The sequence below is a fragment of the Pleurodeles waltl genome, chromosome 6 (assembly GCF_031143425.1).
Source record: "Pleurodeles waltl isolate 20211129_DDA chromosome 6, aPleWal1.hap1.20221129, whole genome shotgun sequence".
Lineage (NCBI taxonomy): Eukaryota > Metazoa > Chordata > Amphibia > Caudata > Salamandridae > Pleurodeles > Pleurodeles waltl.
The window spans coordinates 407,780,867-407,808,643 of record NC_090445.1 but is presented as its reverse complement, the minus strand read 5'-3'; the positions used below and the strand labels follow the sequence as shown (position 1 = coordinate 407,808,643).

Sequence of the window (27,777 nt, the reverse complement as noted above, 5' to 3'; positions counted from 1 at the left end):
CTGGCCTCATGATTAGTGTTTCTGGGACAGAAGACTCCAGCAGCCTTGAACCAATCACCTAGACTCTGCCATCACTAGTCCTACCCTGCCACCACAGTCTTGAACCCTTCAAAGTGGGCATGAAGGCGCTTTGTCAACACATTTGTGGAACCAGCAGAACCAACATATCACTTCTGCTGTGTGAACTTTCCCGACACAAAGACATCACATAACAGCCGGCAGCCCCATCGGAACCACTGCTCCCCGACACATCCCCGATGCAGCCCCTCGCATCACAAGCCTCTCATCAATAGTGGTCTCGGCAATGATGCAGGACTCTGCATCACAAGCCTTGCAGCTTCTTCAGAACTAGTCAGTGAGCTACGCATTCTCAAAGCAGGACTTTGCATTGCAAACTCCACATCAATGGCCTTCTTAATGATGATGAAGGACATCACATTGCAGCTCCGCTGAACCCCTGCTGCGTGACACATCTCCAGTCAGGACTTTGTATTGCCTTGGCTGTGCGACGCATCCTCAACACAGAACTGTGGAACTCTTGAGCATCGGTTAATGTGGGGCTTGCTTCACCCTGAGAAAGAGTGCGGTTCCTGCTTGAGTAGGGGTTCACCCCCTCAACCAGATAAAAAAGACCAAGGCCCATATTTATACTTTTTTAGCGCTGCGTTTATGTCATTTTATTTACGCTAAAGCAGCGCAAACTTGCAAAATACAATTGTATTTTGTAAGTTTGCGCTGTTTTTGCATCAAAAGTGGTGCAAATGCGGTGCTAAAAAAGTATAAATATGGGCCCAAATGTCAGACTTTACAGCTTCACTCTCTGTGATGGAACACGAAGTCCAATTTTATCTGTTATTTCCTTTGATTCTTTGGGAGTAGCGCATGGCCACAGCAGGGTCAGCAGTTGCTGTCACAAGGCAGATGTGGATGAGGGTTTGAAAGGCAGAGGCATTCCAGAAAAACTTGCTGATGCACTCACCTTTAAAAGGGTCGAAGTTGTTAGGGTCACGGCTAGAAACCTCAGTACTAAAATTCTGTTGAAGACAGGAAGTTGATGGCACCATTAAGACCTCTGACAGAAGTGAGATTTTCCTGTCTCATGGGGCTTTTGGTAATATTTTCCAGCCTAAGGCTATGAACCAGCCCATTTGTAGGAGGGGATGAGTCCTGCAAATCCCTTTAGCAGACAAGTTTAAGTAGCAGTCTGTGGGAGTGCCCAATTCTATACCATCCCATCCAAAAGTATGACTTTTCAGCAGAACTACATCAGCCTCTGGAGGGAGAAAGACTGAGTTTTTTTCCTGGAGAAGCAGAGGTCCTTGATAACAGATCAATGCTGTCTGGAAGTCACATAATATGGGTAGTACATGACATTTCAAGATTGTCTAGACAATTATTTTCTCCTAACACCTCTTCCCAGAAATCCTCTGAAGTGCCAAACAGGGTTAAAAGGAATTCAAAAACTGCTGGAAAAAAGGGATGTGGTCCCAGTTGCTACATCTCAGACATTCAAAGGGTTCTTTTCAATATTATGTCCGGTACAGAAAGTAGCAGGTAAGTAGAGGATGTGTTGCACTGAAAAGAGGTGAGGTTACTTCCCTCATGTCACATTCAAGATGATGTTGCTGAAAATGTTTCTTCCGTAAATAAATATGGGAGATTTTCTTGTGTCTTTAGACTTCCTAGATGCATACTTGCCCATTCCAGTTCCCAAAGGACTCTAAGATACCAGATGTTCTCCATGCAGGACAATTATTAGGTGCTTTCCTTTAGGCTGACTACTTCTTTGAGAGTCTTCAGCAAGGTGTTAGCACCTTTGGAAGGTATGATTCATACAAGAGGAATACCAGTCTTTCCATATTTCGATGAATGGTTGATTTCTTATTCTTTTGTGGCTGACAAGCAAATAAGAAACGTTTACAACACAAGAAGTCACTGTTTGCGCTGACCCAGGCTCTGCAATTCTTAAAAGCGCCTTTCTAGACAAGGAAAGAGAAATTGGTTTTATCGCACTCCTCTCTCCTAACCATGAGAAATCCAACAGCATATAATTGGTTGGGAGTGAAGGGGTATATCGCCTCAACTGCAGCAATCCTTCCTATGGACATGTTTCATCTGTATTCCTTAGTGAACCACCATCTGTGGTACTGGTTCCCGAAGGCACAAGAGCACAAACAGGGGGTGGCAGTAACCCTTTATGTTTCCCAGTCCCTTTAATAGTGTGTTGAGTGGAAAATCAAGACAGTAGGGGCCAGATGCAGGAAACGATTAGCGAGTCGCAAACGGCAAAAATTGCCGTTTGCGACTCGCTAATCGCATTTCCTGATGCAGAAATGCATATTGCGAGTCGGGACCGACTCGCAATATGCATTTCAGAATCGCAAATAGGAAGGGGTGTTCCCTTCCTATTTGCGATTCGGAGTGGCATGCAATACCATTTGCGACCGCAGATGCGGTCGCAAATGGTATCGCAGTTACCATCCACTTCAAGTGGATGGTAACCCACTCGCAAATTGGAAGGGGTCCCCATGGGACCCCTTCCCCTTTGCGAATGGACCCAAAACCATTTTTTCAGGGCAGGTAGTGGTCCAAAGGACCACTACCTGCCCTGAAAAAATACCGAAACTAAAGGTTTCGTTTTTTTTTTTTAAGTGCAGCTTGTTTTCCTTTAAGGAAAACGGGCTACACTTAAAAAAAAAGCTGCTTTATTGATAAAGCAGTCACGAACATGGAGGTCTGCTGACGACAGCAGGCCTCCATGTTTGCGAGTGCCTAGACTCGCTATGGGGCCGCAATTTGCGACCCACCTCATTAATATTAATGAGGTGGGTCATTGCGACCCCATAGCGACTCGCAGACGGTGTCTGAGACACCGTTCTGCATACCACTTTGCAAGTTGCAAATTGGGAGTTGCAGGGACTCGCAATTTGCAAGTCGCAAATTGGCATTTTCCTACATCTGGCCCTAGGTTCTCTCTCTAAGTTCTTCCTCTACAATTCTCATAACAGATGCAAGTGTGTGGTGTTGGGGATGACCCTGTGGGAACATTCAGCACAAGGGGAGTTGTGTTGGGATCAGACAAGGTTTTCCTCCAACGTGAAAACATTGAAGGCTATGCAAATTACTTTTACAGCACTTTGTGCAGGCTACAAGATGTCGGAGTGTACAAATCAGGATGGATAGTCTGGTGGTCCTTACTAATATAAACCATTAGGGAGGGTCACAGGTGAAGAGTCGGACTGTAGCTCAGGACATTTGTGTGTCAGGAGAGAGTAATTGCCTGTCTTTGTGTGCACTGTTTAGTTATGCACTTGGGCTCTGTGTTTGGAAGCCTGGTGAGTATGTACTTTATCATTTTAGTGGTAAAAGGTATTGGTGTATGCATTTATTCCCATCCCATTGATTCTCAGGGTATTAAGGAAAATTCAGGTGGAACCACATGGAAATTATCTTGGGAGTCCCTTGATAAATACACCTGTCCTCAAACAGGTAGTTCAGGATTACTGGGTCTTGCCAATGTTTCCATACTCCCAAGAGGCACTCTACTTCTGTAAGGGGTCTGTACTCCACTGTTAGTTGGGTTATGGCACTTGAGTGGGTGAACCTACATGTGATGGAGAGATCGGCAGAACTAGCAACATTCATTCAGCAATTACAACTTTAATCAATGCTAAAATCCTATCGCCAACATTGGAAACATTTTGAGAAGTGGTGCATGGTGAAGCACATAGCACTTGTACTAAAAATACTACTTTTGTACTTGATTTTTTGAGGGATTTTTTCTGTACTTAGCCGTGCCTGATGTGCGGTTTCAGTGAGCAGCCATTAGGACTTCTAGGAGCATGCAGTTAGTGTTAGTCGTACCTTTGATAGCAAGACTGTGTTGACGTTTATTTTCAAAGAGGTCAATTATCCACTCACTGCTCATTTCTTCCGTGGAATCTTTCCATGGTTCTTCAAGCACTTTAGAGAGTTCCTTTTGAGGTGGTTCTTAGATTTTTGTCACATAAGTTCAGAAAGAAGAGTAGGAGAGTTGGTGCATTTGTGACTTTGGAATATACCCAGACAAAGTAGGTATACATCCATGACCAATTTTTGTGGCAATAATTCCTTCTGTGTTCCATTGTTGTACTGATTAGGGTTGCTAGTGTATTGCCCTGACCCATCCTCTCCTGAGAAGAAATGGTCTTATGCATTAGATGTCCGAAGATCGTTGATTTTTTTCTGGCTAAGACATTGCCTTTTCAAAATGTTGACCTTTTTCTTGTTTTCTGACGATTGGGTCTTCAGAGCAAGGTCTAATGCCTCATCAGCAACTCCAGATAGGTGGCTGAAGCTAATCATTATGGTGACCTTGAGAAGAAGGGAGATTCTGTCTCCCAGGTGGAAGGAAGATCAACCAGGGAATGTCAACATATTGGTCAGTCTTGAAGGGGCTACAATGACAGATATATGTTATGCTGGCTCTTGGTTTATCTCCTGTTTCCTCAATGAAGCACTACAGACTGCAATTGGGGGAACATGTCTTCTTCATTTGGTACCATGGCGTTATATGTCGTTGGTAAGTAAGAATGGAGTAAATGAAACTTCAGTATGGAATACAATGAAGGTTTAGTGTTTATATTATTGTCTGGGTTGAAACCAAATTAGTGGTTTTGCTGTTAGTTCTGCATGTAGAGACTGGATTGGGAAAGGCGGATGAGGAAGTAGCAGTCTGTTTACGTAATTACCGGTAATCTTTGTAACTCTGAGTCCCGGTGTTTCTCGTCACAGTCCAGGTTTCCCTTCTCACCCATCCCTATAGGGATGAGGGTTTGGCTTGAAAGGTTACTAGGTAGCCTGGAAACACTTCTACGTTTGAGGGCTCGAGGGAATCATGGCAGGAAGTGGAAGCCATTGGAGGGGTGGGAATTGTATGGTTGGCTTGCAGATGCTCAGCACCTAAGGACTGTGACGAGGAAGACTAGGATTTGGAGTAATTAAGATTGCCAGTACGTAACTGGGTGACTTAGCCAATGTTGGTGCAACATCAGTCAGTGAAGTAGCGTCATCAGAGCCGTTTCCAGTGCAGTGTCAGGGCATCCAATATCTGTGCAGTGTCGGGAAGGTGGGTGAGATTGCAGCCTTGGGCAGCCAGCGGCAGCTAGCTGTCACCGTGGCACTGTTTTCATGATCCAGTGTCAATGCAGAGTCAGGCCATTCACTGCCATGCTACTGTATCAGTGCAGTGTCGTTTTTTCTGCAGTGTTATTACAGTGTTAGTACAGTGACGGGTTAATCGGTGTGTTGTGACTGTATTGGTAAGAGTCCAGTGTCAGGACAATCACTGAGCGCTGTTAGTGTCAGTATAGTCTTGGGACAGTCTGTACCAGCGCAGTGTCACTGTGCAGTGTAGTGTTGATACAGAATCTGTACACGAACTGTGAGTGTCAGTGGAGTATGGTAAACGTCAGTGTCAGTGCCGTATCAGGACAATCATTGCCCGTGCAGTGTCGGGAGAGTCACTGTGAGTGCAGTCAGCTTCAGTGCAGTCCGTCTCACTGCAGTGTCGGATAGTCAGCCTGAGTGCAGTGCCATTCTGTCAGCGTCACTACAGTCAGTATCACTGCAGTGTCGAGGCAGTCATGCCAGTACAGTATCGCTGTGCCAGTTGAGCCTTAAGCGCCAGTGCAGTGTCCCGACATTGCCAGTACATTAGCTGTTCCAGTGCAGATGTAGTTCATGGCAGTGCGCCATCAGCACAGTGCCAGACCAGTGCCTCTTTAACTGCCTATTATCAGCCGCCCTGAAGCCTGTCCTGGGTCGCAATGAGGCACGCACTGCGGCCTTCTGCATTTGCATTTCATATTCTGCAGCATGCGCTGTAATCACTCATGCATGCTGTCCAACCGGTCCCTGATCACACTGATGGAATGCTTTGTGGGTACAGCGATATTGATGCTTCTGAACTGTACTAGCAGGGCGAAAGGGGGCACTAGATCCTTCCCGTCTTTATGTTTGTCCTTGTGAGCATTACAGGCAGGATAGAATGACATCTGCAAATGTGAATCACTGGGGTGTGACAACAACACCCCACTTCTTGACCACTCTCCCTTCACCAAACCACACTTTCTTTACTAGACTACATCTCCTTCTCTAACCTGATACTCCTTTGAAAGACCACCCTTCCATCACTAGAGCGCCCTTCCTTCACTAGATCACCATTATTTGAGTAGACCACCCTTCTTCAGCTAGACTATTGTTTCTGAACTATATCCCCTTTCCTGCACCAGACAACACCTTCTTGTGACACATCTCCTGGGAAGGGATGGACTTGCAGAACTAGGAATACTGGACCTGTCTGCCACAGTCGGCACAGTCCACTACTGTTGCTTTCTAGTGAAAATATGTGAACTTGGATTCGAGTACTCTTGACTGTATCTTCTTACTACCTTTCACACAGATGGCTATATTTAAAAATATCCAAAACATTTAAAGTTATTTAAACATACGTGGAGTTGATAAAGTTCCAATGCTATCGTTACTTTCTATTAGAATATCAATATTGACCTTGTAAAAACATTGTAATCTCTTCGTTTTTCTTTTTCTGTTTTCCCTTTGCTCGTCCGTACGGGATAACTCCATTTGTAATTCTGACCTGGTGTGTCTTTTTGCCCTTACATGTGCTCTTTTTCCTAGATCAGCTGGATTAAATCCCACCTACCAACATACATACTCCCACGCCACCATATCTGCATTGTCCACGCCTGTGTGCTTCCATGCTGTACATGGGTCTTTTTACAGAGAATATTGTTCCCGGAGTCTTCTCATAGTATTTCTCTGTTCATGCCGTCCCTGCTTTCCTCATTTGGCGCACAGTAAACCATTCAAGCAGGCACCCAACATAGCAAACTGCATCTTAAAGGTCACAGCTTCACATGATTTTAATGTCTGCTCAATTTTCTGGGCAGCGAGTTTGTCACTTTTGGACAAGTCTCAACCATCTCAACTATGTTTTGCAAAGCCTCCATCAGAGCTCATTACATGATCTCATGAAGCCCTTCAAGCTAACATGCTACAACTATGCCAACAACACCCATGTGATCTTAAACCTGCAAAAGGGACCTAGATGGCTTACGATTGATGCTTCTGAATTGTACTAGCAGGGCGAAAGGGGGCACTAGATCCTGCCCGTCTTTATGTTTGTCCTTGTGAGCATTACAGGCAGGATAGAATGACATCTGCACATGTTAATCACTGGGGTGTGACAACAACACCCCACTTCTTGACCACTCTCCCTTCACCAAACCACACTTTCTTTACTAGTAACGATTAAACCACTTCCTCTGAGCCATTGACCAATGGATGTTGAAAATCCTTCTGAAACCTCCTCCGGAAAATCCTCTTTATACAGCTCTTAAACACACACAAACACACAAAGATACTAGCATGCAGATGACAGAAGAGCTTATCAGCCTACTACCATTTGGTACCAAGAGCTTCGATAGAAGAGATAACTCTGGAAGTGATCATGGACTCCAGCCATCTCCACAAGTGAAACAAGAGACAAAAAGTAACTTGTGTATACCCTAATATGGATCTTCCCACATCTAGGTTTACCAGAGGTGCTCTAGGCTACAATGACTGCTCCTCTCATGTTTTGAGTATGTAGAGGGGCTCTTCCTAAAGACCCAACTCTCTCTGTTCTCTAATTTGCACCCTCCCACAATCATAAGGATTGCCGGGAAGGGAAGCTTTGGCAACATTTAGAGTGCAGTAGTGTTGGAGAGCTGAGGGGATGGCAGGCACAATAGTTGACCAAAGTTGGAGTTAGGGAAGCAAAGTGTGCTGGGCTGGCCAGGTTCTCTCTGGCTGTAGGCCTAGGCTTTCAACATGGAGAGGATGGACTGCAGCCAAGCGCTGCCAGGCATTTACCACTTCCTACCAGTGGCGTAACAAAGGCCCCTCTAGCCCCTGCTGTGCAGGGGGGGAGTTCCAGGGGGACCCCTCAGCACAGCACCTGGCCTGAGTGAGTCCGAAAGTGGGCCCCATCCATGTTCTATGCAGGGGCCCCCCTCCAGTTTTGTTACACCACTGCTCCCTACTGCCATGAGCCGCCACTGTAGATATATTTTTAGAAATGTGGAATTTGAGTAGTTTGTGTAGTTTAAAATAATACATAAGGTCGCAAGACGCAAGAGGCTGCAACTTCGAACACCCCTCATTTCTTCAGAACATGCCCTTCAAAATCATTTCTTCAAAAGCGCACTTTTGTTTTTAATTCTTCATCACAGGGAGCTCTATCCCAGAAGCAAAGTACCTATATTTTTTCCTCTAACCCTGCAGTTTTACAATCATTAAATAATGACCTGAATCGTCAAATTAATTTCCACCAATTAAGAAAACTGTGAAGCAAATAAAATTATTGCGAGATACAAGAGGTTCGAACACACGAGGAACTGGTGTGACTGTTTTAATCGCACATCACCATGAGCGGAACAGTAAGTACAGTTAATAAAAAAAAGTGTTTTGGAGACTGAAGAAAGTACTCCAGGTGGTAAATCTGAAGTTTTTGTTCGGAGCGTTAGGGATCTTTTGCATTTGTTTGCAATTTGAAGTAGACCATGTGAAAGGCACAGCTATGTCTCATTCTTTGGCATCAGTACTTCTGACATCAGCTTCAGCTAGAAATATATATATTTTTTTTTTGTGGGGACAGATTCTGTCCGTAATCACCTGAAGCCAGGAAATATGTCTGCTCTTCCCTGGATATCACACTCAGGACAGCTTTCACTCGAACAACCGTACTGCATCGGATGGATACATCACCCTCTCCTTACATATCACATTCCCTGATAAAACTGCAGAGCAGGGCATGAGAGCCATTTCGAGAGTTCAACCATGTGACTGGCAGGCAGCACAATTCAGGATTCTCACTCCTGCCGGATAAGTAGCTAAGGTGATAAGCATCACAGCCCTTCCAACAAATCTGCCATATTGTGTTTGGCACTGTCCACACTACACACAAAGAGAAGTTACAGACTTCAGAGGGTACAATTAAGCGAGTACTTGTTGGGTTTAATACCAGGAAGTTGTTGAAGAGCGCACTCTTCCCCACAGTTTTCAAATGGGAACAGACTAGGTGGTTACGTAGATGTTTGGACTTATATCCTGCATGTCCTGATGAAGTATGAGGGACATCTGGTGCAGCTTGTATAGAACCTAAAACACACCATGGCTTGATACCCATCTCTTATGTAGACTTCAATATATTTAAATTCACATATCATTCTTCAGATCACCTCAACTCCATTGGTACATACAGTGGGGATAAGGTCTGAACCACAAAACATCCTTCAAATCACCCAATTATCACTGGAACAAATGGATAGAAAAAGGTTTGAACCAAGCAGCATTCTTGAGAATGCCCTACTACCTCTGGTGCAAACCCCAAAGTGTCCTTCAGATCACCCCACTGCCACTGGATCACATGTGGAGGAGACCACTGAGCATCCATCAGGTCATTCTACCACCACTGTACAACACTGAGAGCAGGATATGTGAACTACACAGCATTCTGCAGATCGTCCTTTACTTATTTGGAGAACATCCTTCAGATCACGCTCTGCCACTGGACTACATGGAGAGGAGGAGGTTGCCCAACCTGCACTGAACCACAGGGGAAAGGTGAAAGTGTACACCATGTAGCTTCTTTACAATTGCCCCATGTCCACTGGCACACACCAAAAGGAAGATGTTTTATGATCTTATTTCAGAAATAAGAGCACAAATTGTGCTGATCATCTTTCAAACACAAGGAGCTGTGTGAAGAACAAATAATGGCTACATTCATTAAGATCTGCATGGGCTCATTTTTGAGCCTCAGGCCTTTTGGTGCCATGTGAGAAGCCATGCTAAACTTTACTAAATAGCCCCTAAGTGTTGTGTACCAATGTGCTGAATTTGAGCTCTACAATCTGTGGGATTCTATCCGCTCTGTAAGTTAATGGTCACAAGACGCTAACAAACACCTCATCAATTAACTTCTTTCAAATCAGTTTATACATCACACTTTAAAGTGATCACAAAAGGGACTCTCACACCATTGTAGAACCAAAATATATTCTATAGTATAAGCTTTCTCAAATGAGTGTACAGCTAGATTTGGTATTTTGATGGCTATCTCACCACAGCCATAGTTTCTAAGCATGAAGCCCCAAAGGCTACAATCCTTATTTGTCAATGGGTCACAGCCATTTTGAATGGCTAGGCAGACATTTTTCAAGCTATTACCATCTCCTTGGGGACTGAGTGTACGTAATGTGGATAAGTCATGGTCTTGCTGGGAGCCTAATCCCTCTGCCTCTTTTCAATGCTTTGTCATTCAAGGTAGTTCTTACATACTAGTCTTGAATGACCACCGGTGAAGATAACAGTGATAATAGGTATGTATAGTATAGTTTATGTTCTTTTGTAGGTATCATTCACAGCTATGACATAATAACATCATGACTATTAGATGGTAAGAAACCATAAATTAAAGTTGTACTCCTAGAAAGGTGGTGTGACATGTGAGCTATCTTAAAGCATCAGCTAATGGATGTGCTTTACGACTACAATCACAAATTAATGAATGTATTGTTTATTTTCTGTGTTCATCATTTTTGATATACTATGTATGTGTCATGGTTACATGGAATTATTTTAATCGCAGAAAGGAAGGCCAACACTTATTCAGGAGTCACATCTAACAGAAACTGAGTCTATGAAACTGAAAAGGGGATGGGTTTGTGATGTATTCTTTTCTCCAGGTAATGGGAAGAAACTGATCTTATTAATGCTAAACATCAATTTAACAAATTCCCTACAGATCAATCCTCTACCTATTTGTTACAATCAAGTGCAAACTCTTATGGGGGTCAAAACAAATCTGGAAAAATATTAGCTAACTACCTTAAAATCAAAGTAAGAAACTCAAAAATGAGTCACTTATAGAACCACTACAAATCCCAAAGCATAAAGACTCTGAAATTTCAAATGAATTTGTCAATTTTTGCAAGGCACTATATACACCGGAAGATGTTCCTTCTGAATATGATATCAGAATGTATCCAACATACAAAAATCCTACAAACCTCAACCTGATCTTACATTATTAGAATGTGATATTACGCAAACAGAACTTCATTCAGGACCGGATGGGTTCATGTTTGAATTTTTAACACACTTTTCTAGCCTACTTCTCCCTAAGCTACATACTCTTAAAAACTCTTTTTCACACTTACAGAAGTCAAAAGGATCCTTTTTAGATGCTCTTATATGAATAATACCAAAAGAAGGGAAAGATCCTCATTATTGCAAAAAACTACAAGCCCATCTCATTTGTTAACATCAACTATAACATTTTCTCAAATACCTTAACCTTAAGTCTATAATAATTTCCCCCCAAACTCTTCGGTAAAGAACAGTGTGGCTTTGTTAATGGAAGACAAATATCTGACAATACTTGCCTATTTTCGGACATTTTATAAAAATCATCTCATCTTCCTACCTCAGTGGCAGCAATCACCCTAGATGCAGAGAAAGCATTTGATCGGGTTTATTGGCCTCTTATCTTTCATACCCTTAAATGGTTTGGATTTGGCCCAAATATTATTTCTTTGATCTCCCTTCTATGTACGTCCCCAAAAGCAGCTATTTCTGCAAATGATCTCACCTCCTCATACTTCACATTAGGTAGAGGTGTTAGGCAGGGATATCCTCTTTCTCCTTTTCCTTTTAACTTAGCGTTGGAACCCTTTCTCTCTAAAATAAGTCAGAATGATATATGCTTATAAATGCAAGCAAATTAAACTAGCAGCATATGCTGATGATCTCTTGTTATTTGTCTTGCAACTTCATTCCTCAATTCCCGCTTTTCTACATTAAGTTTTTTTTTATGCTTCAGTATCTGTTTACAAATTGAACAATGATAAATGTGAAATATTACCTTTAGCCAAATGTACTTTTAGACAAGATTTCTTAGCTTGTAACTTTGTATAGAATCCTCAGCATCCATATCATTGAACATAGAAAAGTGCCTTCATATATTGACAGAGCTAACTAATAAATGGCATCTCTTACATCTTTCATGGTAGGCTGTCTTGACACTATTACAATTATGTTGGTCCTTTCTATATACGATTTCCAATTTACCAGTTCCTATACCCCTTAAGAATTTAAAGAAAATTAACAATATACTTTTTTCTTTCCTTTGGAATAAAACAAAAAACATGTATGTCAATACTCAGGTTGATGCAACCTTAATCAAAAGGTGGTTTTATTACGCCAATCTACTTATTGGATATCTGACTCTTCGCCCACTTCTCCACTATTGATGGATGTTGAAAGAGATTTTCATTCACCTTTCTCTTTTTAAGAATATCTGTCATTTACCCATACACCTCAAACTCTTTCAACCCCTATACTGAACTATTCATGTATACTATTAGAACCTATGTTATCCACTTTCCTCACTGATCTTCCTACTTGTATGAATTCAACTATTTTGCATAATTAGTTTAACAAGATTAATAACAACCCCATATATTGGAAAAAAATGAGAAATAAAGGCCTGATTTGGGTTCATTAACCTTTCCTCCATGACATCCCTTTATAATTCATAGAAGCAAAAACTCTTTTTGACCTTCCCTCATCCTTTCAAGGTAAGCTTCTCACTTTACAAAACACCCTTTTCAGTGCTAATACCTAGTTTCAACTTCACCCTCATCCTCCAACGACCTCAACCAATCGTTTATACACTCTCCTATCCATGGCTCCCAAAGCATCTACAATTTACTCTCATCTACAGGCTATCAAACCTATTAGGGACAAAACAAGCACAGAACTATCTTAGAAATATGATTTAGGGATTGAGTGGCCTATCCTTTTCTGGAATAGAGTGTGGACTAAAGTCAGGACATCTTTTAGAGCAGCAAACATTACACAAACACTGTTCTTCATATACAACAGACTCTTTCTCTCTCCTGAATTCTTACACAAAGTTTATCCGGAACTTCCTACACATGTTGGACATTCTCTGCAGAACATGCAAACTTACAACATTTATTCTTCATATCCTCTGCTGTTTATGATTTTTAGTCACAGGTTTGGGACGGATGAATACAATGTTTCAATCTACGACACCTTTCTTGAGCATCACTGTTTTCTTAGGGAGTTTATCTGATGATTGGGACACTAAGGGCCATATGTACAAACACTTTTTCCCATAGACACAGAATGGGTAAAAACCTTTGCTACATCTGGCCCTAATTCTTTTAACTTCTAGCAGTCGCATTCCAGCACATCACAAAAAACTGGAGAAATCTCACAAAAGTATCCTTTCAGGCGTGGTGGTATACAGTCTGCTATAGTCATAGAGTGGATACTGCCTATATGCACCCTATTTCCTCTGTTTTAAAATGCTCTCATCTCTGGTCTCCAGTTACAAACTTCTTAGACAAACATGCAAAAAGAGCTTTTACTCACACTCCTGAACAGCAGGAAGTTTCTCAACCTCCTTGGCTTCCCTATTAGTGGTACTAGTAATTCTTTGCATTGTTTCAACATTGTTTTATTGCGAATTATGAATTCTTTTGGTTTAATTACCAGACTGTTGATATTTAATACCATGTATTCCCCCTTTGCTTTCCGCACCTAGTATTAGGTTTTACAGTTCTAATTGAATATTTATCTTAAATTATAATGTATAATTTACTTCTATTGTAATTCAAATCTAATAAAATTATTTTAAAACTAACAAGAAGGGAAGGCCAGATATATTAAGCGTTTTTATGTTCACAAACAGTCCAAATTGCTGTTTGCAAATGAAAAAATGCTTTGTACAATGTACTAAAGCCAATTTTGGAGTCAGTTAATGCTTACTGACTCCTAAAACGGCTTTGTGTCTCCAAACCGAATCTCTATTTGGAAGCAGTGTGTTGTAGGCATCCCTTCCATACAGTGTTTAATCTGTAAAAGAATGAGTGCTGGTGCCCAAAGCTCTGCTCAGAAACCCACGGCTTCTGTTAATTGTCGGTGTGACAAAAGTCAAGGCTGCTTAGTCTTGAATTCACCTCATGCCCCTTAAATCTACTACCCAGACAGCTTCTGCCACTTTATCCCACTCTTGCAAGTTCCTGCTTTCTTCCTTTGTGACGTTTTTATTATCTTTCTCTTCCTCCATTTTTCCACTGTGTTTTTCTCTCTCTTGCTAAAAAGTGTAGGTCCCCCAAAAATGAGTGACGGTGAGCCCCACTGCAACCACCAGCTCAAAGTAAGCACTGCTTCCATTTATTGATTCAGTATGATATGTATCAATATTTTGCAAATGAAATGCAGTTGCAAAAACTGAAAAACTACTGATACCCAACAGGGGTGGTGAGCCATTTGCAAATAAGAAGGGGTCCTCATTGATACCTCTTCCCCTTTGTGCATGTAAAAAAACAAAAACAATATTGAGGAGTAGGCAGTGGCCAGGAAACCACAACCAACTCCAAAACCTTAAAAAAGTTATCTTTTATTTTTAAAAACAGGACTGTTTCCTTTAAGGAGGACTGCATTAAAAATACTTTATTAAAGGGCAATCACAGACATGTTTTCTGCTCACCCTAGCACCCCACCATCCCTGTGAGGGCCGTGCAACAGAGTGAATCACAATTTGTGACTTACCTCACTAACAATCATTAGGCTGATCAGATTTCGACCCACTCCAATTTGGAATTTTAGAAACTGACCTGTTAGTACATTTTTTACTGGTTTCAACAATACTGATCACAAATTGTGAGCAGTGCTTTGTGACCAGTTTTTGCACATCTGGTACATCCCACCCTAAATCTCTTTTCTTGGTGATCTCATGGTCAAAGGACCTTGGGGTGTTTTTGAAATGTAGTTCTACATATGTGCAACTAAGTGGATGGTAGCATTGTACTTGTAAGGACCTAAAAAGTTGTTTTTTGCTACTCAAGTACCAGAAGTTGAAAGTGTTGTGAGGCCTTCTTAGGCCCACTTTGGTTCCCCATTTTAGCTCAGGTTCATGTTTTATATTTTACATGTTTTAGCTGCCATCATATTCTTAGCAATGACATTTTAAGCACTTTATGCTTGCACAATATTATTCAGAGACTACATTGTACATGCTGCTTGTTTTAGTTAGCCTTTCTCAACATGTAATCTGTATGCCCTGTTCAAGGCTAGGAACATAGAACAAGAAATCCTAGTGCTTGGATTGCCAGCTGAGAGACAGCTTCTAGCATCTAGACATTTAATTGCATCAGAGCTATGCCTCTAGCTCAGTGTGGCTTTCATTATATAAACCATTCACTGACCCAGAAAGGTCGGAGGAGCACTCCAGCCACTACTGTCCTGGACTGATTGCTGTGTTCTACATGCAGCTCTGCTGATGCTGATATTATTATATAGATATAGATAGATAGATATGTAGATTATAGATAGAGCTAAGTAAGGAGATATAAATCTAAGATTGTCATGGTTGGACTGTTTATACGTTTCACCATGTTAGTAACGCTAGTTAAAATGCTTTGTTTCAGCTGCCTAATTATCGCAGCTCATTCTCTCTATGCAAGTATAAGACTATTTTAAAAAATGTTTGAAAGCTTCATTTGTATCTTTCTTATGTTCACTCTGAGCATGCATGAGTAAACAACGAAAGGGGTAAAAACTGTTTCCATGACTTCCATGGGAGTCAGAGTGTCATCTTTGAGGTTGCTTCAATCACCTCTTATGCTGGTAAGTTTGGGCATTCAGGTGAGGCACTGTGAGCTAGAGAAGAATCGGGTTGACGGTTTCTGATGGTGTAGATGGACTCAGTCCTCTTGTCCTGAAGTTCTGCCACCCCAAAATGCAGTCCTAACTTTTCTAGTGGGATCCGCATAACAGCAGCACAACATGGAAATATATTCAAGCTAAAATGGGATTTGTGAGTTATTCCTAATCAATATTTCTCAAATAATTTGTGCACCATCTTTACTTAAATATTGTTCACCCATGCACGACTGAACACAGAAATGTTTTGCCTTTGTCATTTTAGATCTGAAAGCTTCTTGAGCTGTGACTTTGCCCTGATGGGCTATGCACACCTTGAAGGTCTTCATCTAGGTAGCAGCTGCAGCTTAATATCAAACGTCTCCAGTACTCTGCTTTATGGACTGCCGGCTTCTTTTTATCCTGCTTTATAACATCCCAGTATCGCATGAACATCCCCAAAAAACTGCTGCACCACAGGTACTTTTATTCATATATTTATTTATTTAGTATATTATGCAAACTCGAACTGAGATCTTCAATACGTTGTGAGGACAATGCAAACAACTAACACACAATACATTACTTATGTTGGAGATAGCATTATTAAATACAATCACTATTCATGAGCATCCTTCTACACTGTAAACAATCCTGAATCGAATTTCAGATCTCTTTCTCTTACCCACTGCTCTTTTCCTTGGTGTGTGCTTAGCAGCTACCCATACATAAATAAATACATACAATTAGTTCCATACATACACCCACAGTGCAGGTCAAATGTCTCAATCATGTAACCTGTTTGTGCCCACACTACATGTACAATACCTGTTTGAATGGGGCTCTTTTCTAATACATGACACTACCTATTGCCTTGTTCAGTTGATGACACAATTTCATTGTAGAGAAAGCATTTTCAAAAGCAGCCCTGAGTTTGGTGTAGCAGTGCAGGCCCGGTTCTCTCTGATATCAGAGCCAGACTTAGAGTTCTGGTGTTACAGTGCAGGCCAGCCTTTCTCTGTTACCAGGTCCAAGCATAAGAGTTCAGATACTGGTACCATTGATTGCCATACTGTGAAATGGTAGTAACCTAACATAATGTTTATCTGCTATGCCAATCAGGAACCAAGAGTAAAATACAGTAGATTGAAATCAGTGGTTCACTGTGTACTCGTTTAAATAAATATTCATAAGTTAATGGATGTATAAGTCACCCAGGATGGTAATACCACAGAGTAATGCCAGGCCAACACCTACATACTAGATACATAACCTTAAATGAATTGTTAAAGAATGTATTTTGTAACAACAAGGAATGGCTCCAAAAAGTGATCACGCACTGCAACAAAATTGAGGAAGTAACATGACTGTATACTGGTGAAGAATTGATTTTATGCTCAATGGAATAGACATGTAACCATTGTGAATGAGTTTAAATTTATGCAAGTTAATTGTGTTTCGACCACTCATATAGATTAAAGGTCATCATCAGAAACGGGGATTAATTTTGAAGTGCTCACAAGAATGAGTCAAGTGGTCACAAGAAGCGATTGCCTACATGGCAAGAACATGCTGTTGGTTAAGGAAAAATCACAAATTGGAAATACTCAGTACTTAATTTGAGCCGGTGGTTTCCACTGCTTGGCACCATCATTTAATTGTCAACGCCAACACTTATGACAGTCTGCCATATGGGGGAGCTGTTTGTCTAATTTAGAGATGAGCACACCTACAGTTGTTGGTTGGCTAATATTCATTAAAAATGCCTAATATCTGCCGTCCAAGCCATTCTTATAGCTTTTGCGGCATGGAATAGTCTGAATTCCCACACTTGTAGGAATGTGATGGTTAGTAGTTGTGTTAGTAATGTCATTGGCAGTGCTAGTAGCGACACTTAGTGGTTCAAGCTGCAGTGTCCTCCTGACAAGGGCCTGGCATTTATTTTACTTACTAATTAAGCACCAGAAATACTTGGTTATGGCTTTGGGCCATCTAGATTGCCATGATTGTTGGATTAATCAAGGATTCCATACATTTAATTTCCAGTGGCGGCCCGTCCTTTAGGGCGGAGGGGCCACACCCCCCCACCCCTTGAAGAGTGTCTGTCAGGCTGAAAAAAGGTCATCCGGACAGACGCTCTTCATGTTCAGGTCAGGCAGCCAGGAGCAGACATGCGCGATTTGCGCAGCCTCCTGGCTGCCTGAGCTGAACTTTGCTGGACTGAGGAGATCACAGCTCCTATGGGCGTGACCTCCTCGGCCCAGCAAAGGTGCCTCGAGGCCCTCCCCTGGGTGATGAGGAAAGCGTCACCAATTGACACTCTCCCTGGGCGCTTCAGGTTTAAGCCCTGAAGCGCCCAGGGTGAGTGTCAATCAGTGACACTTCGTCACAGAGTGGGGTGGGGTCAGCAGTCTCCCTGACCCCATCCCACTCTGTGACGAGGCTGGGACTGCTGCCTTCCCTCATTGGCTGACCTCAGGTCAGCCAATGAGGGAAGGCAGCAGTCCCAACCCTCCTGGGACCTGGAGGCTAAAGGTAAGTGTGTGTGTGTATGTATGTGTGTTATGTTTTACATTGAATGTTTGGTGCGCGCATGCATGTTTGAGTGTTATGAGTGTTGTTAATGGATGTGCATGCGTGCGTGCGTGTGTGTGTGTGAGAGAGAATGAATGTGTGTGATCTTGTAAAATGAATGTTTGGTGCATGTTTGAATGGAATGAGTGTTGTTAATGGATGTGCGTGCGTGTGTGAAAGAATGAATGTGTGTGATCTTGTAAAATGAATGTTTGGTGCGTGCATGCATGTTTGAATGGAATGAGTGTTGTTAATGGATGTGCGTGGGTGCGTGTCTGTGTGTGAAAGAATGAGTGTGTGTGTGTGTGTGTGTGCCCCGCCCGCCCCCCTCCCAAAGCTGCCGGCCGCCACTGTTAATTTCACTGCTCTGTTTAACAAACCTGCCTTCCTGCCAGAATGATGTCCTACATTTTATCTACACAAGCACCCCGACGGTTGTATGTCAGAATACTGAGCACAAAATTATTGTTCAATTGCTGAACAAAATTTCATAGCCAGAATATTTACCACCAAAATACTGTTACTATACACACACACAGAATACACACACACATATATATTTACATGTATATATATATATATATATATATATATATATATATAGGATGTAAAGATTTAATGTTCTTAACTTGTTAACTCAACATCTTTGTGTTTTGAAGATACATATATTTTCAAGGGACATATATGTTGAATTAAGTAGATTACATCTATAATTACCTGTACAGACTTATTTTCACAATAGATTGGTAGTCAATAGTGCGGTTGTGATATTTTGATAGCACAGTATTTAAAAATCGATATTCTGGTAGTATGCCCACTCTGAGTCAGGCATACCTTCTTTGAGGCTGTAGTGTACAAGGTCTGATAGCTTTTCGGATAGATTTCAGTCAGCCTTCTTTTTAAACTGTCCACTAACCCGGGATGTACGGAATCCTTGATTTATACAATCATTGCAGCACAATATGTGGAAAAGCAGCCTGAGAATATATCTTGAGATCTTCTTACTAAGGTATGTCCCAAGAATATAATTTGCATGACTTATTCCTAATGGTGAAGTTTCACAGATAAATTCATGGAAAAAGAGGAAACAAAACTTGAGGAGGCCCCCGGTGAAGTAAATAGTGCTGAACACTTCACAGCCAGACAGACTTTCAGGGCGAAGGTCACAGGTGACTTAAGACCAGTAGCCCTGCATTTTTGGTAAACTGGGCAACTGCCCTGAAACAAGCATTGGCAAAAGCCAATAGGTCTATGCAAGAACTATTGGCTTTTCCAATGTGTTTTAGTCATGGTGTACATCAGTGCGGCTGCCGTTCTGCAGATCTAAACGTTTGTAGCATAAACAAGAGTGGCGAGGTGTGGCATAGAGTGGAGTAGTGTAGAGTGGTGTAGAGTGGAGTGTTGTAGAGTGGATCATAGTAAAATGCAGTGGCATATATTAGAGTGGTGCAGAGTAGAGTAGAGTGGCCCACAGTGCAGTGACATAGAGTGCAGTTGTGCAGAGTGGAGAGGTGCAGAGTAGAGTGGCATAGAGTGCAGTGGTGTACAGTGCACTGGTGCTGAGTAGTGTAGAGTGGTGGAGAGTGCAGTGGGTTAGAGCAGAGTGGTGCAGAAAACAGCTGAGTGGCATAGAGTGTAGTGGCATAGAGCAGAGTGGTGCAGAGTAGAGTAGCATGCAGTGGCGTAGAGTGGAGTGATTCAGAGTGAAGAGGCATAGAGTGCAGTGGTGTGGAGGATATTGGCATAGAGTGCAGTAGAGTGGCATACAGTAGGGTGGTGTAGAGGAGAGTGCAGTGCACTAGAGTGCAGTGGCATAGAATGGAGTGGTGTAAAGTAGAATGGTGGAAAGTTCAGTGGTGGAGAATGCAGTGTTGCAGAGTGTAATGTTATAGAGTGCATTGGTGCCAAATAGAGAGGCATAGAAAATAGACAGGTTCATGTTTGACTTTTTCAGATACCACTGTTACTTTGATGCAGTTTGCTGCTGATTTGTAAAAAAATTGAAGACGACCTTCGAGCAGGGATTATTTCATATGTCTTGAAATCGCAGCTAAATATCACAACACATCGCAGGGAAAATGTATATAAATCCACTGAAATTCCTCCAATGACAAAGCAGAAATAAGTTGAGGTGTGTGGAGTTAAAGAGGGCAGCGTTGCGGGCAGCTGAAAGTGATTTTGAGGCGAGGTGCCCCAGGCCCAGTCCTACCTCATAATGTGCCAGTGACAGGGAGACTGTCAGCAGCGAAATGCCTTTAGAGAGCCAGCGCCACTTGTGCACAAATGCTGCTGCTGTAGGTCAGGCTGAGAACTCCATCTTAGTTTTTTGCCATATCAGAAACCAGCTATGTCTTCTGTACAGAGACTAGGGATGCAGCTACCGTAGGACAGCGGGGGCTTTATGTATTTACTGAACCTTTGATGCAAAACACAAGAGCGAAAATACACAGCGGCTGCTCGGGGAGAAGGGATGAGCAGTACATGTGCAAGTTGCCTTAACAGGAACAGCAGAAACTGAAAAATGCAAGAAGAGCAAGTATAGGTAGTAGTAATTAATCATTGGAAGTGATGGGTTGAGCTACACGGGAGTCCATCTGTCACCGAGAGAGACCTTAAGGCCCATATTTACACCTTTTTAGTGCAGCATTTGCGTCATTTTTGGTCGCAAAAGTGGCGCAAACTTGCAAAATACAATTGTATTTTGTAAGTTTTCACCGTTTTTGCGTCGTAACGCAGTGCAAATGTGGCGCTAAAAAAGTATAAATATGGGCCCAAATGTCTTATGTACCAGTGTCACATTCAAACAAGAGAAATTTACTAAATTAGGAATTCTATTTTCTGGTATTTTTGTCAAATGACTCCGAGTGGTGATTTAACATTTTGGTGATTTAACATTTTTACATAATGTACATGCATTAGTCCATTCCTGCTTGTGTTAAGCTGTTTCTGCATTATTTTTCCATTCCTATACTGAATTGCTTTCTTTACTCTGTAATGTGGAGTAGCTGATTATATTACTATTATTAATATTGTTTTAATATACTCTTGTTTTAATACATATGTTAAGTATTTGGTACTTTTTAAAACACTGTATTTTGTGGTAGGTAAAGTAGTATTACAGTACTGCTACTTACTACAAAGTGCACTTCACAAACCTGCAGATGGAAATGTATACCTCCACCTCTTGTATACTTTCTATGGGGAGATCCCTGCACATGTACATTTACTACTTAGTAGTAAATGTCGGAGGAACTGGGGGGCGGAAATGGGAAAATATCTACTACTAAAGAGGAGGGATGTAGGCAGGAATAAAGTGGAGTTTAGGGTAAGCCACTCTAATACCATCATCACCATAAAGGAGTAAAACAACTGTCATTAACAAACTACACTTCTAAAGATGTTACTGCCCTAAAGGTGACAAAACAGTAGTAAATGCACTTCAGCCAAACCTTGGAGTAGGTCTAGCAGCACACTAAGTCATTCACATGTGCCTCAACATACTCCCATAGAAAATAATGGAGGTAGGGGCTTAGTATAACACATGTTTAACATAAGAAGGGGAACAGAAGTCTATCCTATGCACATCCTCCTATTAAAAACACAGAAACACTAATGATACAGTGGAAAATGAGGAGATTTTGCTATTTGCTTATTCAATACAAACCCTAGAATCTGCTAATAAGCTAGTCTTAATGGTTGAGGAAGTCTCACACATATTGAGACATGCTTCATCATTGGCAACCTCATCCGACCCTGGTAAAATAATACTACCAGGTTGGACTCAACCTCGCTCATTAGGAGTTCTTGACAGAGCTTTCTAATGATGAAGGATTGGATCTAAATAATTCTAAAACTAAGGGGTAAACCTAAATGGATTACCTTTAGTTAATTATACCTATATCCTTCTCCACCGCCAGCCATAATGTTTGCCATTACAGCTGGTGATATGGTTTCCATCCCAGCTGGCTGTGAAGAAAGATGTATCATTACTGGCAAGAACCTTGACAAATGTGTCACTACAGGAGTTGCTATTTTCCAGCCAGTCCATGAAGCTAGAATAAAGCCATACTAGTATTCTCAATGGGAAGACAAGTGGAAGTAGGAACTGTCTTTCTCCAAAAATGAATGAACACAACAAGTAGTAAGGGATTCTCTAAAAGCCTCAACGGGTGTCTTTAACCTGCTTTCAAGTACTAGTGTGGGCATGTTGGCACTGTGGTTGAAGGATGGGGCATTGTACCCATTATCATCCTACATATTGATTTAACCATACCTGAAGAACCTACTAATAAAGGTATTCCCTTTAGGTTTATTGCAACTGATTTTTAGAATTATCTGGATCCCATCTTTATCCAGTAAAAAGGTTTAGCAAGAATTCCCTCGTGAGTGAAGTTAAGTTCTCCCTGGTAGTATCATCGTATATGGGTGGGATGTGGTTGTCAATGATGAAGCATGCCAAAATAGGTGGGTGCAAAGTCGTCACATACTAGTGGACCCTTTGGTTTAGATGGAAGGAGCAAATAGATAATTTCCTAATTTTCCACTGTACCATTGGTGTTTCTGTACTAAATATAACACCCAAAAGGAAATACTGTTAAAATAGTTAAATTATTTCAACTTTTAAATTATATATACATGTATGCATGCATGTGTCTTAAAATTATTCAAAATTAGTAATTAAATATTGTATTAGTTTAAAAATTAACTGTTGTTATTAACATACAATTTCAAACTTTTATTAAAAATTCAAGTGTAATTTACAATAATTAAACACAATGTTTGCATTTACTAAATATTCATTAGGTATAAAATTCATGAGCAGGGTGTTTTTTATTTTAGCTTGTTTAGATATTATTATATATAAAATAAATTACTATAATTAAATTATTTTTTTTGTAAACATTTATCTTGAAGAGGCAATGTGCTCTAACAGTTTATTCTATTAGTTCTCTGGTAAAAATTATTATTTTAATTTATTTTACATTCATAATTTACAATAAAATATGTAAAAAAATAGACAGTAATCGTTTTCCGTATTGTATTCCATAAGGAGTTTTCCACTGGGGGTGGCAGAGAGATCCATCAAGGTAGCAAAGACCTCCAACTACATCTGAAAAGTAGCAACTTTACACTTAGAAATTTGGCTCCAGAGCCTTGTTTTGTGGGGTGAAGACACGTAAGTCCATGCTTTGGAATAAATTTACACTCGGAAATAGTTACTAACCAAAAGTGGTTAATTCATGCCAAAATGTAAGAGTAAATTTACATGAGAAGATTCACTTGCATGTAAATGTACGTTTGTGAACAAGCTCCATTGAGTAACTGATTGATACACACGGTTTTAATGTATATATCCTTAAGTTTAAGGCCCTCAATTTGATTTGTATTGAATACAACTTCATGAATAAAAATGAATGAAAAAAAAGAACTAAAATCTTTCTGCAGACCCCAAACTGAACTCAGTCATGCTAGGCCCGAAAGTAACTTTAAAACATCAAACGGCGGTAAGTAGGTAGTTTGCATAAGTCTGCCAGCAATTGTATGGTGTCACAGTTCATTGTTTGCTACTATGCCACTCCAGGCAGGCCGCAACTATATGCACATCATTCTTGTTCCAATAAGAACAATTAAGCCCAAACTACAAAGCTATGAAGCCTCTGAATGGGAACACAACCCTTAGACTGGTTTCAGCCATATTGGGCTTAGTAAGATGCAGTTGAATCTTAGTGCACAACAAGCACAGGACCACATCTAGGCAGATCTGTTGCACCTGTCAATGTCAACAACAAAAGGTGAGTTGTGGAATGTTTGCAAATATTACAGCCAGTATTAATCGACTGGTTCTCTTTGTGTTCATTATTATTTGCCCACAACATCAACCCAGGCAGAAAACAACCATGTCCAAATCAAACTTGGTTGTGTTGCGTTCAGAACAGTCGAACCCAAACTGTGCCATGTCCATTCTGAATGAGCACACAAGCAATACAGATAAATGTTATCCTTGTTGGTAGTAATGTTTTCATTTCTTCATGGGCATTTTTTATTTTTGTGGACATTTTTGCTTGAATTAGGACTCTGCTCTGAGACATTTTCATCCATTGTCACACTGCACGTGCCCTGTCCCTATAAACATAAGTTAACATTGGTTATATCTAATTGTAATTTTTTACTTTATAGATAGGTCATGCTAAACTAGTGCAGGAAATACACCAGTAGCATGGAAGTTAAATGTCACATATATGTGTAATCTCCCACATGTATATCCAGAAACAGCATTGTGCCAGGCAGACTGCTGGTTAAACACCGCAGTAAGGAATCGGAAAAAAGTACTCTCCCAAGTACAAAAAACTACTTTTTTATATTAGCATAGTTATACCTAATTGGGTCCTATGCGTCCACAATGATGGATGCTTAATGCATAAAAGTTGAACATGGTAAATTATATTGTTTCAGTACAGCAAACAGCCACCAAAGTCAGTATAGGTGAAGCAGCATTTTTATAGAGAGACCCGATTGTGGCTATGTTTATTTTTCCAATTAGATCAAAAAAATCCTTATAATCATTCTCCAGTGCGTAAAGTGTTCTAAAATAGTGATCATACAGTGCAAAAACAGTAAGTAAGTGACAGGTAGGCATATACAAAAAGACACATGATTCAGGGATCCCAAACATCGTCAAAAAGCGTCGGCGAGTCTACGTGTTACCTTTAGACCAGTACGATATTATGTATAGATAAATGTACTGAGTACTTCTTTTTGTTTAAGTGGTTGTGTTATAGATTTGTTTAAGAATTGTTATTTGGATGGATTATGCACCCCTTTACTTGGAAATGTCAATAGTGAAATGAGTCCACAGTGAACCACAGTTTTCATTAGTACTATTGCCTTTGGTTCCTGCGTAGCATACTGGGCCTGCCATTGCATATGTGCATACACTAGAATGTTTGGTAGTAATTGACAGGGCTGTACTGAGGAACCAAAAGCAGCTCTAGCACAGTTTGTCAAACCAGTCCTCACACTGCACGTACTGAGCGAGGGCAGGGAGCATGCCTGACCACTATTGCAAAGGGGTTTGGGGCAGGGAGTGTCCATCGTTTCTTGCACACTGCACTACTCCAGACATGGTACAACCATATGCAAATCAGTCTTACTTCTGCTTCAAAATGAATAGCCTAGCCTGAACTGTGAGGCAAAGTCCCACCTAAAAAAGAAAGCAAGCAGCCCCAGACCAATTTAAGCTTTGATGGCCCTCCGCAGAAAGGTACATCTTGGATTCAATGGCATAGCGAGCACTGATTCACGTCTGGGCACAACGCTCATACTTACGGCATCACATGAGAACAACAAAAGATGATGAGTCAAAGACTTGCAAAACATCTCAACTACTGGCAGTCATTAAAGACTACATTCCAGTGCCTTATTTTTTCAGTCACTCTTACAACCATGTGTGTGTTGCTCCTGCTACAACAGGAACAACCCAACAAGAACAGTCAGGTAATGGTCCCTGAACAGAATGCAAGCAACCCCAGATCAGTTTTGGACTTGGTAAGCCTCATCACTGATCTTTAGCATCTGTAGGCTAAACACTTCTTGTCAGAGTGACACCATCTCATTTTGTAGCGACAGCTGTCACCCTCTACACGGTTAGGACACAACGATAACATGATGTTCAAAGAAACATAAACAAGAACTCTTCAATGGATACAGACAGAAATTGATTAAGAAAAACATAAGGCAAAGGACTGATTTAATACAAGGCTGTAGCTAAAAACTCTTCTTTGGGTGACATTTAGACGTTGTGGCAAAAGTTCAAAAAGGTTAAAGCCTCGTTTCTATCTTTAACGTATTGTATGGAGTGGGAGTAAGGACACCGGGCATTGAGACCCGTCCTGTCAGCCTTGTGCCCCTTGGGTCAATCTGATGCAACACCTTGTCTCAGTCCTGGTAAGGTGTGCCCTCATGACAAAGGATTGTTTATTTATGGGTAAGAGTAACTAGAGGTCTGACATTTCTCTGTATGGAGGACTATAAAGTCATGTTGCTATACGTGACTCCGGTTCAATCACTCCTTTGAAGGTAGTCTGTGTCAGATGACAGGACTGAGCCCTGGTTGATCCATAGTAGGTGTATGTAAGGACTTTCTGATTCTTAAAAACCATCCCTCACCATCACATCTATTTTTGGAATGTTCAAAGAAGCCCTTTGTGAGATCAGGGAGTATCTACAACGTGTCACCCAAGGGCATTTTGTCTTCCTGATTTCTCCTTTCACTGGACTATCCACTTGAGAATCAAAATCCAAGCCATCCAGAGCAGAAAAACGTGTTTCAACGAAATTGGCAAACCACGAATTGCCAGCTTCGCTTATCATATGCATTATATGTGAATGCTTCAGTGCTTAATTTGTGCTTGTGGTTCCTGGTGCCGAGCACCAGCACTTATTTGTGAGGGCCGGCTCTTGTTTTTCTGCCTCAAGCATTGACTGTGAGCAAAAGACACTTATGGGAAGGATGGAGGAAGAGAAAAACAAAAAAGCATCACAATAGGAGAAAGCAGAAAGCTGCAAGAGTGAGCTAAAGGGGCAGGGAACGGCTGTAAATGGATTAAAGAGGCCTTTTTAGCTGTCCGTGTTCTCACATTTAATTGCAGCAGCCGCATGTTTAAGAGGAGGGCTTCAGGCACGTTTTTATTCACAAATTAAGCACTGGGATGATTGCTTTGATCCCCATTGCACACTGTTTTTGAAAGCGCATTGAGAAGAACACTGCTTGTTACAAAGACAATGAACAAAAATGCAAAAGTACTTTCTCCCAACCAACTGAATGTCTGTTTATTTTAAGAAACTCGACCCAATAAAAAGTTTCATCTCGCTCCCTTTGTCTCTTTTCTCTCTAAACTACTGAAGCTGAAATGTAAGTTTTACTTACAAAGCTTTGCAAACTTTATCAATTTTGCACTGTGCAAAGCGTAAGAAGTTTTGTAAATTCTCTCTCCCCGAGATACAAGATTTTGCTGATATTTTTCGGCAAACCCTACTTTTGCAAATGTAATTTTCACATACTTTGTATGTAACAGCGATGAAGAACACTTCATAATTGTTTTACAAGGAATTCATCTGCACCCTCATGCACCTCAACTCTAGACAACATTATTTGTCCTTATGTAACCCTATTGGTTATTCCCCCTGCAATGTCACTAGAGTTTAACATTTATTCCTTTCTGAATTTCAAACCCTAGATTGTTAGACCAAGTATAGTTCACATTTTCTATTTCAAGACAACCAAAACTTTCCTACCAGTGACTTATTTATACTGTCCAATCGCCATTATTCTTGAAGATGCGCAGTGCATACTAATTCTCAGTGGCCAACTGCAATTCTCAGTTTCACTGTTATACAATTTTATGTTATGCGGTTCCTACTCAG

At 41.0% G+C, this 27,777-nt stretch overlaps 1 protein-coding gene across 1 annotated transcript in view; it reads left to right on the top strand.

The window, feature by feature from the left end:
* Positions 1 to 27,777, top strand: part of SLC6A17 (solute carrier family 6 member 17) — a 279,329-nt gene that overhangs the window by 81,871 nt on the left and 169,681 nt on the right. Inside the window, exon 2 of the mRNA XM_069238337.1 lies at positions 16,067 to 16,260. The gene's annotated coding sequence lies outside the window, so the exon portion shown is untranslated. The remainder of the gene's footprint in view (positions 1 to 16,066; positions 16,261 to 27,777) is intronic.